Below are 14,090 nucleotides of genomic sequence, written 5' to 3' on the forward strand. Positions count from 1 at the left end.
CAGAGTGTTTTAAGTTCATCTTCTACATGACAGGACTCTAGCAGAGTGTTTAAGTTCATCTTCTACATGCCAGGACTCTAGCAGAGTGTTTTAAGTTCATCTTCTACATGACAGGACTCTAGCAGAGTGTTTTAAGTTCATCTTCTACATGCCAGGACTCTAGCAGAGTGTTTAAGTTCATCTTCTACATGACAGGACTCTAGCAGAGTGTTTAAGTTCATCTTCTACATGACAGGACTCTAGCAGAGTGTTTAAGTTCATCTTCTACATGACAGGACTCTAGCAGAGTGTTTTAAGTTCATCTTCTACATGACAGGACTCTAGCAGAGTGTTTAAGTTCATCTTCTACATGACAGGACTCTAGCAGAGTGTTTTAAGTTCATCTTCTACATGCCAGGACTCTAGCAGAGTGTTTTAAGTTCATCTTCTACATGACAGGACTCTAGCAGAGTGTTTTAAGTTCATCTTCTACATGCCAGGACTCTAGCAGAGTGTTTAAGTTCATCTTCTACATGCCAGGACTCTAGCAGAGTGTTTTAAGTTCATCTTCTACATGACAGGACTCTAGCAGAGTGTTTTAAGTTCATCTTCTACATGACAGGACTCTAGCAGAGTGTTTTAAGTTCATCTTCTACATGACAGGACTCTAGCAGAGTGTTTAAGTTCATCTTCTACATGACAGGACTCTAGCAGAGTGTTTAAGTTCATCTTCTACATGCCAGGACTCTAGCAGAGTGTTTTAAGTTCATCTTCTACATGACAGGACTCTAGCAGAGTGTTTTAAGTTCATCTTCTACATGACAGGACTCTAGCAGAGTGTTTTAAGTTCATCTTCTACATGCCAGGACTCTAGCAGAGTGTTTTAAGTTCATCTTCTACATGACAGGACTCTAGCAGAGTGTTTTAAGTTCATCTTCTACATGACAGGACTCTAGCAGAGTGTTTTAAGTTCATCTTCTACATGACAGGACTCTAGCAGAGTGTTTTAAGTTCATCTTCTACATGCCAGGACTCTACCAGAGTGTTTTAAGTTCATCTTCTACATGACAGGACTCTAGCAGAGTGTTTTAAGTTCATCTTCTACATGCCAGGACTCTAGCAGAGTGTTTTAAGTTCATCTTCTACATGCCAGGACTCTAGCAGAGTGTTTTAAGTTCATCTTCTACATGACAGGACTCTAGCAGAGTGTTTTAAGTTCATCTTCTACATGCCAGGACTCTAGCAGAGTGTTTTAAGTTCATCTTCTACATGACAGGACTCTAGCAGAGTGTTTTAAGTTCATCTTCTACATGCCATGGTAGAAGTTTTAGGTCTGAACTGTTGGGTACATTTTAGCTTAACTCTGCCCTTCAATAGACGTTGGGGCATCGCAATCTAGAAGCGTCCGTACAACTCGGCCTGCTGTGATGTCACGGCCTGCTGTGATGTCACGGGTTGCTGTGATGTCACGGCCTGCTGTGATGTCACGGGTTGCTTGGCAGCGGCCGTGGAGCAGGTGGGTGGAGCCAACAAGGATGCCAGTGGATGAGATTGACAGGTCAGGCTGTGACCGTCGCCATCTTCTCCTCACAGTTCTCTGTTGGTGTGTTTATACGTCGAAGGAGAGAGAGAGAGCAGAGAATATTTTAGCAAAAAAATAAATATTTTGTCTGTTTTTGAAGTGCTTTTAGGTGCATTTGATTTTAACTACCTGAGCTCCCACAAACAACAAAGGCCCCTAAACCAGGTTTAAGATGCATCAAGGTCTTGTCTTTTTAATTGCTCAAATACTTGAAATGTGTTCTGTTTTTTTCCGGGACTCATTGTAGCTTTACGTTTTGTTTTTTATGGAGGTTTTTGACTGATCTTGCTTGGCTTGGCGCCTCAGAAGTGCTTCTCCTCCCAGAGGGACAGGAGAGGACGCCAGGCTCAGTGATCTCCTTGGTCCTCTAGTGGTTACAATGGGTAACAGGAAGAGTGGGCACCTTTATCTAAAATCTGCTATTTCTGTCCAAAATGTTAAAATGTTTGCAAAATGGTCTGAATGAACCCATTTAGGCCAAGAATTATTGAATGCTTTAACCAGTGAAAAATAGCAGATCTAGATCTGCTATTTTTGAAAAATCGCAGATCTAGATCTGCTATTTTTGAAAAATCGTGAAAATTAGAATTTTGACCCGATTCTATGAGTGTCTTTTGAATCCTTCTATGTTTTTTGGAAAAAACCCTATGTTTCTAAGTCAGCAATCTGGCCAGCCATCGTCAAAGAAAAGGTCCTTTTCACTTAACCGGAGCTCAGTTAGTCTGTTCTTGAGAGACTACTATGTCAGTGGTTCTCAACCCTTTTCATGTGAAGGACCCCCAAACTGATATTTATTTGGCCACGGACCCGCATCTCAAAATATTTAGTAACAGGGACCCCCCAGAAGCAAAATTTGAGTTACAAACGTTCGCTTTAAAAATACATAATATTCAAAGATGTGCACACATTTTCACGACTTTTTCAAAAATAGCAGATCTACAAGCTCGCAGCGCGGCACTCAGTGCCGCGCTGTGAGCTTGTATATCTGCTATTTTTCACTAAACAGGTTTTGTAGCCATTTGTAGCAATTGTAGACATATTCAAGGATGTTCTTCTAATTATGAGTTACTTTTAGTGTTACTTGTCTAACATTTTCTTAATTTTAATTTCAATTCAGTGCCCACTCTTCCTGTTACCGTCACAATGCAGTGCCGGGTTGAGTGATCTGGTGTTTATCTGTTACTGTGCAATGAAAAAGATCAGGAAAGTACAACATTATGGACTATTATTATTATTGGTAGAAAGCAGGTTGTTGTGCCATATTTTCATTCTTTTACTTTATTAACTTGCCTTTCATCCTGTCAGATATTTGAAATGTGAGTGAGTGAGTAGGACCTAAACATCCAACCGAGACATTCCAAACGAATGTGTACACGAACACACACACACACACACACACACACACACACACACACACACACACACACACACACACACACACACACACACACACACACACACACACACACACACACACACACACACACACACACACACACACACACACAGTCTAGGTTGGATTTGAGATTTCGATTATTATTATTTTTTACTATCGTGCACATGTTAACCAACACACTGCTCCTACAGATCTGCATATATCTGCATATAGATATATGTTAGATATATCATATATCTGTTTTATCCTGCATGAAAACACATTTCAATTGCCAACATTTTAAACAACGTTGAGATGATCTTTTTCACCATCCGAGAATTTGCTCAATCAGAATAAGATTAAAGATTTAATCAGACTTGAGATCGATATGGTTCTACACAGAATCCAGATTTAATCAGACTTGAGATCGATATGGTTCTACACAAAATCCAGATTTAATCAGACTTGAGATCGATGTGGTTCTACACAGAATCCGGTTCTTTGCATAGAAAGTTGTCACGCCAAACGCATTTGCACACCGGTGTCGTGCACAGAAAAATAGCAGATCCCCAAGCTGACAACAACGCATCACACTGCAATGTGGTGTTGAGATTGTAGATCTGCATTTTTTATAAATGTTTAGGTGCGTGGCACAGTGTGCCACCAAGGCTTGCTCAGGCTTTATTCTGTCCTGTTTTAGTTTTTTTTTCTCACTGCTTTTCATTTGTGCTAGGCCTCATTCACGTTACTCCACAAATAATTTACAAAAGTTTTGGGTGAAATGATTAAGAAATATACAGTTTGTTTTGGATCTGTTTTTTTTTTTCATGTGACGCAGGCCATTATTTTAAGAAGGTGACGGAATGCAAAGTTCAGAATGTTAGCATAAAAAACCAACGAAGGTCGAGCACCAAAAACAGGCAGTGTTTACAGTACATATCTTGTCCATCCTGGATGACGATAATGTTATTTACTAAATTAATGATGACATGGTAGCGTGTTGTGATAACAGCTTGTCTGGGTGGCTGTGAACAGGATAGCCTTTTGATGTTTTAAATATGAATATTAAAGTACAAACTGTCTAGTATATAAACAGTTATTGGTCTGATGCCATAGAGATTTAGCATCTGATGATACAGATTTGGGGTTTTGCTGTGGAATGACCGTTTATCCAAAATAATTTATATTCGCCGTAGAAAAACCTTTGTTTTTGACATATCCGTGTGGTGAGTTTCATCATGCATTATTATTATTTTTTGCCAACAAACATTTCATTGAATTCCAGCAGTATTGGAACATTGCTCCATGTTACCTTATCATTGCTTCTCACCTCTTCTCTGAAAGATGGCAGAAATGGAAAAAAAACTCTATTTTTGTAAACAATCGTCCCTTGACCCTGTAGTACAGTGGTTCTCAACCTGTGGGTCGGGACCTCCAGGGGGGTCCCCAAATTATTTTGGGGGATCCCCAGATGATTGACTTAATGTGCAACGTTGTTTTTGAGACGGAAATTGTGAAAATAGCAGTTCTACATGCTCACAACGCCTCGATAGAACTGTGTTGTACAAAATATAATGTCTCAACTCTTAGTGCTCTTCAGGGTGGGGGGGTCCCCAGTTAAAATATGATTATTTTGGGGGGGTCGCGGCCTGAAAAGGTTGAGAACCACTGCCATAAACACTGACCAGATGAGCAGTACTTCTGTCCAACAGGAGGGTCGCTGGTCAGACAGATGCTTATTTTCTTTGTCTCTTTGGACAGACGGTATTGTTTTGTCTCCGTTGAACAGTGTTCTTCTCTTTAGGACAGACAAGACTTATCTGTGAATGTCCTCCATGTTGCTGCCAATTAAAAGTCTTGTCTCAACGTGTCTGTACAATGGTGTACATATTAATGTTCTCCATAACGTGACCATGTTAAGGTTATGGGCAACACTGTACAGAAACTACGGCGTATCTCGACTGTTGGGCTAACGTGGCTGCCAGTCGGTGGTGTTTTTTTCACCCCTTTTATTTGATTCTTTTAACTTCTTTTGAAATGCAGCACATGTTATCGCTATACACAGAACACAAGCTCATAATTCACTTATATGCAGTTAAATGATGCTGATTTCCAAATGGACTGGTCTGGGGTCTGCCCGTCAGGCCCCATGCAGTGTACATGATGCATAAACATTTTGCTGATTGCTGCACTTTATTCATTTCAATGAAACGTGTGCCTCCAAATGATTCATGTTTAAGAAAATAATTATTGTCTTTTTTAAACAGATGGTTTCCATGGGTGGTGCATTTGTAATTGCTTTTTCTTTTATGTTTATTAAAACTGTAATTTTGAATAATCTTAATGATATTAATAAAGAGAAATGTATGGAAATGCTTGAATGCTTATTATTTTTAGGTTTACATTGACTAATGTTATATAATAGTAGAACGTATATGACTAAGTTTGATATTTGGTACATAATGAACAAAGGTTTATGGTGACCTAAATTAGATTTTTTGATTGATTGATTGATTGATTGATTGATTGATTATTTTATTAGCAGATTTCCCACGGTCATGAACTTCCTGAAAATATTTTGAAATTAGATCTTTTTTTTTTCAGTACTGGAAAAGTTTTGTAATTGATCAAGGGTCCTGGAAGGTCCTGGAAAAATAGCTGTGCATTTCTTTGGTTATTGATTTTGTTAATACCTCTGAAATGACAAATTAAACATTGGCCAAATTGTCAAACATTAGAGGCAGAAATTGTGAAAATAGCAGATCTACATGCTCACAACACCTCGCAACGCGAGGCGCATGTAGATCGGCTATTTTCACAATAAAACCGTGTTATACAAAATTCCTCTACACTTAGTGCTCGTCAGGGTGGGGGGTCCCCAGTTAAAACATGATTATTTCGGGGGTCACGGCCTGAAAAGGTTGAGAACCACTGGCATACACTACCTGTCTTTGGGCATTGCGCATAGGAGTAAGCGACCTGTTATTGAACTGAATTATTGTTATATAGTCCTGGAAATTGGGTTAAATATTCTAGAAAGGTTTTGGAAATTAATTGGTAAAAATGTGTGGGAACCCTGTATTAGACAAAAATGGAGAATAGTACAAGACAAGTATAGTCAATACAATTGAAATGTAGTACAGTACAAGTACAGTTAAACACCCTGCCTAAAAGGAACATCCCTAATAAGACCTTTCACAGTCTTTTTTTTTTTTTCTTTTTACGTTGAAAGTCCTCAGTATTACATGGACATAATAAATAGCAAGCAAAGACATTATTTAGTGCCCGTTGTGTGCTCTTGTTGGACTATGCAAGGCAGGGGCGTCCTCAACCCTGAGCCAAGCCTAAACCTGGCCGCATACCTCTAGTACCTAAAATACATACATACTGTAGAACATACCCCAAGTACCTAAAATACATACATACTAGTGTAGAGCATACCCCAAGTACCTAAAATACATACTGTAGAACATACCCCAAGTACCTAAAATACATACATACTGTAGAACATACCCCAAGTACCTAAAATACATACATACTGTAGAACATACCCCAAGTACCTAAAATACATACACGGAACACTCTAGAATTAATTTACACAAAAATGACAAAAAAGAAACAGATTATGATAAGTGATCCATACGCAACTCAAAATAAACATATCAGAAACCAACACAAATCTATACATAATCTAAAACAACCTCCCTCCGCATTACAGCTCCTCTCAATCTATTTTTAAAAGTAGCTTTGCTGTGAATTAAAATGTGAGTTTTGATGTTGGGAGTAGGAGTAGGCCTACCATGAGGTGCAAGCTTAGTCAAAGTGGGGCTGGGCAGCAAGTCCTGAGGGCACTTTTGTTGACAAAAGTGGAGATTCTGCCCAGGAATCTTGTTCTTTGATTTACCTTTTTTATCACCATTGTTGCCATGCTGTCCCCAGACAGGTATTGGGTCATGAATACAGCTCAGATAGGTCATCTCTTCCTTGCTAGAGATTACAGTGTCATCAACTTTTTTTTGATTGATTGAAGAATTTATTAGAAGTTTGCAATAGAAATAAGTACAGTTTCATGACAGTACAAATCACTGGTACAAGGTCAACTAAAAGGAGATCCTAGAAAGCCGAGTCTTATTTCCACAGGAATCACACTAAGTATCTCATATAACATTGAAAGACAGACGGATAGAACATAGTACTTTATCTAGGATAATATCAGTTTCAAAAGCATAACATCAAATACAAAGGCAGAGAAAAAAAAGGGTGGGGGGAGCATGGGGGCTTAGTCTATTTACAAGTCACAAGTAGCAGCTGCCTGAAGGTGACTTTTCATACCAATTTTGAAGGAGGCTGGGATTTGCTCTCCTTTAGGGCTTGAGGAAGGGCGTTCCACATGTTGATGGTATAGCAGGAGAACGAGTTAGCGCCTTGTTTAGTGTTAAATCTACGTTGATGATGATTAGTGGAGCTACCTCTGGTTTTGTGATTGTGAACATCCTTGACCTTTAAAAAGTAGTTTGCCAGGTACATGGGTATCTTGGAGGTGTAGTGTATCTTGTACACCAGGCCCATTGCAAGATGCTGTACTCTGTCAGCTACTTTGAGCCACTTTGACCTTGAAATCGTTTATACATATTAGGATCACATCTTAAATTCTGATGGGTTCAATCAATGGTTTTGAGTAATAAATAAAATCAACCAACAAACTCGTTTCCTACAGAGGATCGCCCCGATGGTCAATTTCAACACACTGAAGACCTAGCTGGTGCAATAATCCAGCCCCTCTTTGACTACGGAGTTCACGTATGGTATCGTGACGCCCCACAAGCCCTGAAAACTAAACTCCAAACAGCCCAAAATAAACTAATTAGGGTCCTGCTTAGCCTTCCCTATCAGACTCACCTCACCGCTATACTCACCAGTTAAGAGTGGGGTGGCTCAGAGTAGATGACAGAGTACAGCAGCTTGCAATGGGCCTGGTGTACAAGATACACAACACCACTATGATACCCAAGTACCTGTCAAAATACTTTATAAACATTAAGGATGTCCATAATTACAACACCAGAGGCAGCGCCACAAATCACTTTCAACCCAGAGTCAAAACCAACAAAGGGTCAAACTCCTTTTTCTGCTATACAACCAAAATGTGGAACGCCTTACCGAAGGCTATAAAGGAGTGTGGATCACTTGCATCCTTTAAAATTGCCCTGAAAAACCACTTACAGGCAGCAGCCGTTCGCAACTGGTAAAAATGAACCTAGCCCAACCCTACCCTCCCCTGCCCCTTCTTTGTATATACTGTTTGTTTAAGAATTACTGTCTTCTTTTTTGTTTTTCTTCACATATCTACTGCATAGTACTGTGTTCTATCTGTCTGTCATTCAATGTTATATGAGATACTTCAATGGTTTCCAGTGGAAATAAGCTTAGGCTTTCAATGGATCTCCTTTTAGTAGACCTTGTACCAGTGAACTGTACCGTCATGAAACTGTACCTTTTCCTATGCAAACTTCTAATAAAGTCCTCAATCAATCAATCAAAGCCCGACCGATACCATTTTTTTCGACCGATACCGATATCCGATGTTGGAGAGTGCTAGAGCACCGATACCGATGTTTTGTAAAAATCATTTTTTATTCATTTAAGATCATTTAATTGACTGCTCGCCCCTCGGATAAATGGTCAGATTATTGCTTTTTTTTTGTGCTTTTCATGTCAAACTTTGAGTTTGGTCGCAGTTATCAATTTCTATTGCTTGTTGGATAATAATACTCTTTTAATTTGGGGGTTCTGCTGTGTTTTGTTTATTAACTCATTAAAAGCCTCTGACTTTAACGGATTAAAATGTCCAGAGTGCCCCCCCCCCCCCCCCCGCCCCCATTCACTCCCGTTATCTTATTTTGAAGGCCAGAAGTGCACGCGCTGATTACTTCCGGTCTGACGTCATCGCATCCTGCGACGGAACTGATCGTTGTTTACGTGGAGCCATGCTGGATTGCGTCGGAGTATTTATACATGTGTTATATAAGCGAGCATCTGCCTCCATCTTCGCTTCTAAAGTGTAGTTTTGAGATAATGGACATTAAAGATGAGATCCCCCGTCCACCTCAATGTTATGGGATGACTATTTTGTGCTTGTGAGCCTTGATGATGATGAATCAGCGACGGATTTTCGTCTCCGGACATCCGGCCATTCTACTCGGTAATGTACTCAACGTTACAGTAATATATTACTTTTTGCGTGACATCGCGCATTCGGCACTATAAGTACTCGAGTACTTTTCGCGCGACATCGCGCATTTGGCTTTTAATGAGTTAATTAATATGTGTCTTTTATCCAAACGGAAAGTTTGATTCGCTCATGGATTCGCACGGCGGCTCTGCAAAGTGCAGACAGCCGCCATGCATTGCCAAGCAATTAAACAACACAAGTTCTATAGTCTATAGTCAGACATCTATATTTCTCTGTGGATTTTCACATAGGCCTATACACCTTCCTTCACCGCAACTTGAAAAATCAGAGTTAGACAGTGCATGTGGTGAGTGAACGACACATGAGAGGCAGCAGCTCCAGTAGTGTTGGCTTGCATCTTGGACTATTATACTGCACTCTGCTGGATAATTCTGGTATTGCCCACACATAGGCCTATATAACTCAGGGTTTCATGCTCTATCCGCAGACACGTTACAGACAATTAATATATCGGATATCGGTGGAATAATTCTCCGATACCCTTCCGATTGCTCCAAAACGACCGATATATCGAATTGACCAATATATCGGTCGGGCTCTAGTTTTTAGTGCATGTGCTGTACTTTATATTTGTAATGTTAACCATGTATCGTTACGTTATCGTTACATGTATCGTTACGGTCCGCATAATTAGTTCCTGTTAGTTTGAACTTTACGACCGTCGCAATACTCAGGGTGAGGGTGAGGAAAAAGATAACCGAGCCTGCATAGAAAATAATGATTTATTAATAAACACAAGAATAATCAAAACCATTAAGGCAAATATGCTCTGAAAATGTACAACTAAAGAATTATACAAGGGTAAGACAATGATGCACACGTGAAGGAAAACGATCACACTCCTATGGATAGTCACACGTTGCCTCTTACAAAGTGACAGAGGTAGGCAACCATCGGCATTATTTAAAAAAAGTGTAGTTAAAAATTAAGTCCCTTCACATCTGTATACAAACTTGGACATACTGTAATTCTACATTCATTCAAACTCCTGAGTAACTCAAAATGTCTTTGAAAATGTCTTGGGCACCTCAGGTATGAGTGTTTGGTGAACAGAAGTTTTGTGGTGTTTTGACTGAACACCCCGTGGATGTTGAGTCCACATCTCGGTGTTGAGACGATGAGTGATTGGTTATATCGCTCTAATTGTCTTTCGGTATCTGTCGTACATATATGACTGGTTAATCCACCGTCTCGGTTCGTACTGGGCACCGCCATATCGCCAGATGTGGTCTGCACAGCACCTCGCATTGACTCCAATAGTATTCTGATTTCTCACAAGACAGGATTTCAAACATGAGTTCAAAGATTTGCGTTTTAACAACAATGGCTTCCCTCTGTAAATGTTACAGTGTTGATGGGATACTATCAGTGTGTACTGTGTACAGTATGGCAGACATCTACCGAAAAAATATATTTTCGAGCGAGAGAAATAAGCGGATTAACAATAAAACCAATCGGCCCGGGTTGAAGCCGTGGTTGAGTAGGAAGAAAGGACAAGATTGCCTGTCATGAAAAAATAAAAAACATCTTGACTAGTATTTTTGGGAGAGAAGAACGCAAACTAAAGGTAAAATAACCTTCTTGGCCGAAATTCTCCTTTAAGATCAGTTGTGAACGCCACAGGTAGCCAGCCAGCGCAGTGAGATGAGCTCTCTTAAGTTAACCCATTCAGGCCTAGAATTATTGAATGCTTTAACCAGTGAAAAAAAAAGTTGTGAAAATGTGCAACTCTTTGAATATAATGTATTTTCAAAGCGAATGTTTGTAACTCAAATTTGGCTTCTGGGTGGTCCCTGGAACTAAATATTTTGAGATGGGGGTCCATGGCCAAATACATATCATTTTGGGGGTCCTTCACATGAAAAGGTTTGAGAACCACTGACAGCGTAGTCTCTCAAGAACAGACTAACTGAGCTCCAGTTAAGTGAAAAGGACCTTTTCTTTGACGATGGCTGGCCAGATTGCTGACATAGAAACATAGGTTTTTCAAAAAAAAACCTTAGAAGGATTCAAAAGACACTTATAAAATCAGGTCAAAAATAGCAGATCTACAAGCTCACAGCGCGGCACTCGGTGCCGCGCTGTGAGCTTGTATATCTGCTATTTTTCAATAGTTAAAGCATAACATAATGATACACTATAATGTGTACCCGTTCTGAGATCAATGCTCTGCTTCCTAGACTGCCTCTCCACTGGGTCCAGGTTCAGCTCCTCCTTGGACATCTGGCTCTTCATACTGGTGGTCTCCTTCCTCTTCCTCTTCACTCGGCACGGTCGGCTGGGCCTCTGAGTCCACTCCTGCACTCTGCCCTCTGGTGGCCTGGAGAAACACCACAGAACCCAACTGTAAATTACTGGATCAGATTTCTCACCTCATCACCATGGAATGTTACTCTTGTGCAGGGGCGTCACAAGGGCGGGAAAAGTGGGGCTGAGTAACCAGGGCCCAAGGTGGAGGGGCCCTAATTATGGTATACTTTAGCTATTGAGAAATAGCAGATATACAAGCTCACAGCGCGGCACCGAGTGCCGCGCTACAAGCTTGTAGATCTGCTATTTTTTTTAAGTCATGAAAATGTGTGCAAATCTTTGAATATGTGTCTTTCTTAAGCAAACTTTTGTAACTCAAATTTTGCTTCTGGGGGGTCCCTCCCTGGAACTAAATATTTTGAGATAGGGGTCCGTGGCCAAATACATATCATTTTGGGGGTCCTTCACATGAAAAAGTGTGAGCACAGCTGACATTGATTTTTTTTCCTAAAATAGCAGATCTACAAGCTCGCAGCGTGGCACTCTGTGCGGCGCTGTGAGCTTGTATATCTGCTAATTTTTCAATGGTTAAAGCACAAAATAATGCGTAATAATGCGTTCCCAGTCTAAATGGGTTTAAAACAGAATTTGGTGTGACACCCCTGCTCTTGTGTACTCAATAAAAACAGTCTGAGGACTCCTGCCTCTCCACTTGGTCCAGGTTCTGCTCCTTCTTGGACATCCGGCTCTTCATACTGGTGGTATTCTTCCTCTTCCTCTTCCTCTTCCCTCGGCTCGGTCGGCTGGGCCTCAGCACTGAAACCAACGATCTCGTAATAATCTGTGTCCACTCCTGCACTCTGCCCTCTGGTGGCCTGGAGAAACACCATAGAACCCAACTGTAACTTACTGGATCGGTTAAAGGAATGTTGCTCTTGTGTACTCAATAAAAAGTCACATTCTACATTTACATTCCAGTCTTGCAATGAATGAAGATAATGTACAATTTATTACCTTCCAGAAACCATAGAAGCCACCGATGAACAGCAGCAACAACAGAAGCACTGAGGCTGTAACTCTGATGATGTTAGATGTCTGATGAGAAGCTGTGAAATGAATAAATAAATAAAAAGTCAGGATTAGAACATTTCCAAATATCATGCAAGCAAGAAACAGCTCTCAATAAAATGATCTTAAAGGTGATACACCATGCATTTAAAAAGTATTTATGTCATATTGTTTATGTCCCAAAAACGTTTTTCAAAAGGTTTGAGGCTAAATTACCACTCCTGAATAGAGAGCAATGTTTTTTTTTTTTTTTTTTTTAATGATGACGTCACAATCGGCAGCAAATCTGGATAGCCTGTTTTGAGAACCCGTGGGATACTTTTAACCTTCGCCTTCTCAAAACCAGAGAAAGACACAACGGTCAGAAATGGGACTTTGTGAGGATAGAAGGTGCTAGTGGGACCCCAAAAAAAGGTTTTAAAATAGGAAAAGTGAAATTTCATGGTGTATCACCTTTAACCACTTGAACCCCAGAATCCATATTCTGTGGAGAACATTAGCCAGAAATAGAAGATCCACAAGCTCACAGCGCTTACAACGTATCGTGTTGCAACACGTTGTGAGCTTTGAGATTGCCCTTTTTGGCAAAGGGATTTGGTGTAGATGGACAAAAACAAAAAGGTCCAAGCGGTTAACATTTCTGAATCGGTCACTTTCATGTTTGGCTGTTTGGACTTGAAATGTCCACTTCATCCACGTTACCTTTGACAGTGAGAGGGAGGAACAGGCTCTCAGAGGAAAAGTTATGAGAGAAAACAGCAATGTGATAAACACAGCTGTAGTTCCCCTGGTGGGTGTGGTCTGCTGCAGCAAACAGGAAGTGGGCAGAGTGATTGACAGCTGGCTGGGTGTGGTTGTGTGTGGTGGTGGGTCCGGTGAAGGTGAGGTGGAAGGAGCCTCCTGGGTGCTGAGGCTGAATGGAGCATCTCACTGTGAAGCTGGAACCCTCAAACACCTGCAGCCCCTGCTGCTGCTGGCCCTCGGAAACCCCGTTTATGGAGGAGAGGAAAACGATGTTTGGCTTAAACAGCAGATCTGTAGCAAGACAGACAGAGGTGATTGGATGAGACAGCAGATATGTAAACATAGTAGGCCGTGTTAGAGAGTTCAACATATTGATAAGAAATCAATTAGAAACACAGTCGGCATCCTTTAAAATCGCCCTGAAAAACCACTTACAGTCAGCAGCCGTTCGCAACTGGCAAAAACAAACCTAGCCCAGCCCAGACCTACCCCCCCCTGCCCCTTCTTTGTATATACTTTGTTTTTATAAACTTACTGTTTTTTTTGTTCTTTCATTTTACTGACTATATCTACTGCATAGTACTGTGTTCTATTCGTCTGTCATTCAATGTTATATGAGATACTTTAATGGTTTCCTGTGGAAATAAGCTTAGTCTTTTCTAGGATCTCCTTTTAGTAGACCTTGTACCAGTGAACTGTACCGTCATGAAACTGTACCTTTTTCTATGCAAATTTCTAATAAAATCTTCAATCAATCAATCAAAGACTACCTGTCTGACCCCAAATTAAGAACTCTGAGAACATCACAAGCAGACCTGAGACAAGCTGTCCAGTAAAAA

The sequence above is a fragment of the Nannobrachium achirus genome, assembly GCF_963921795.1.
Source record: "Nannobrachium achirus genome assembly, chromosome: 12".
NCBI lineage: Eukaryota > Metazoa > Chordata > Actinopteri > Myctophiformes > Myctophidae > Nannobrachium > Nannobrachium achirus.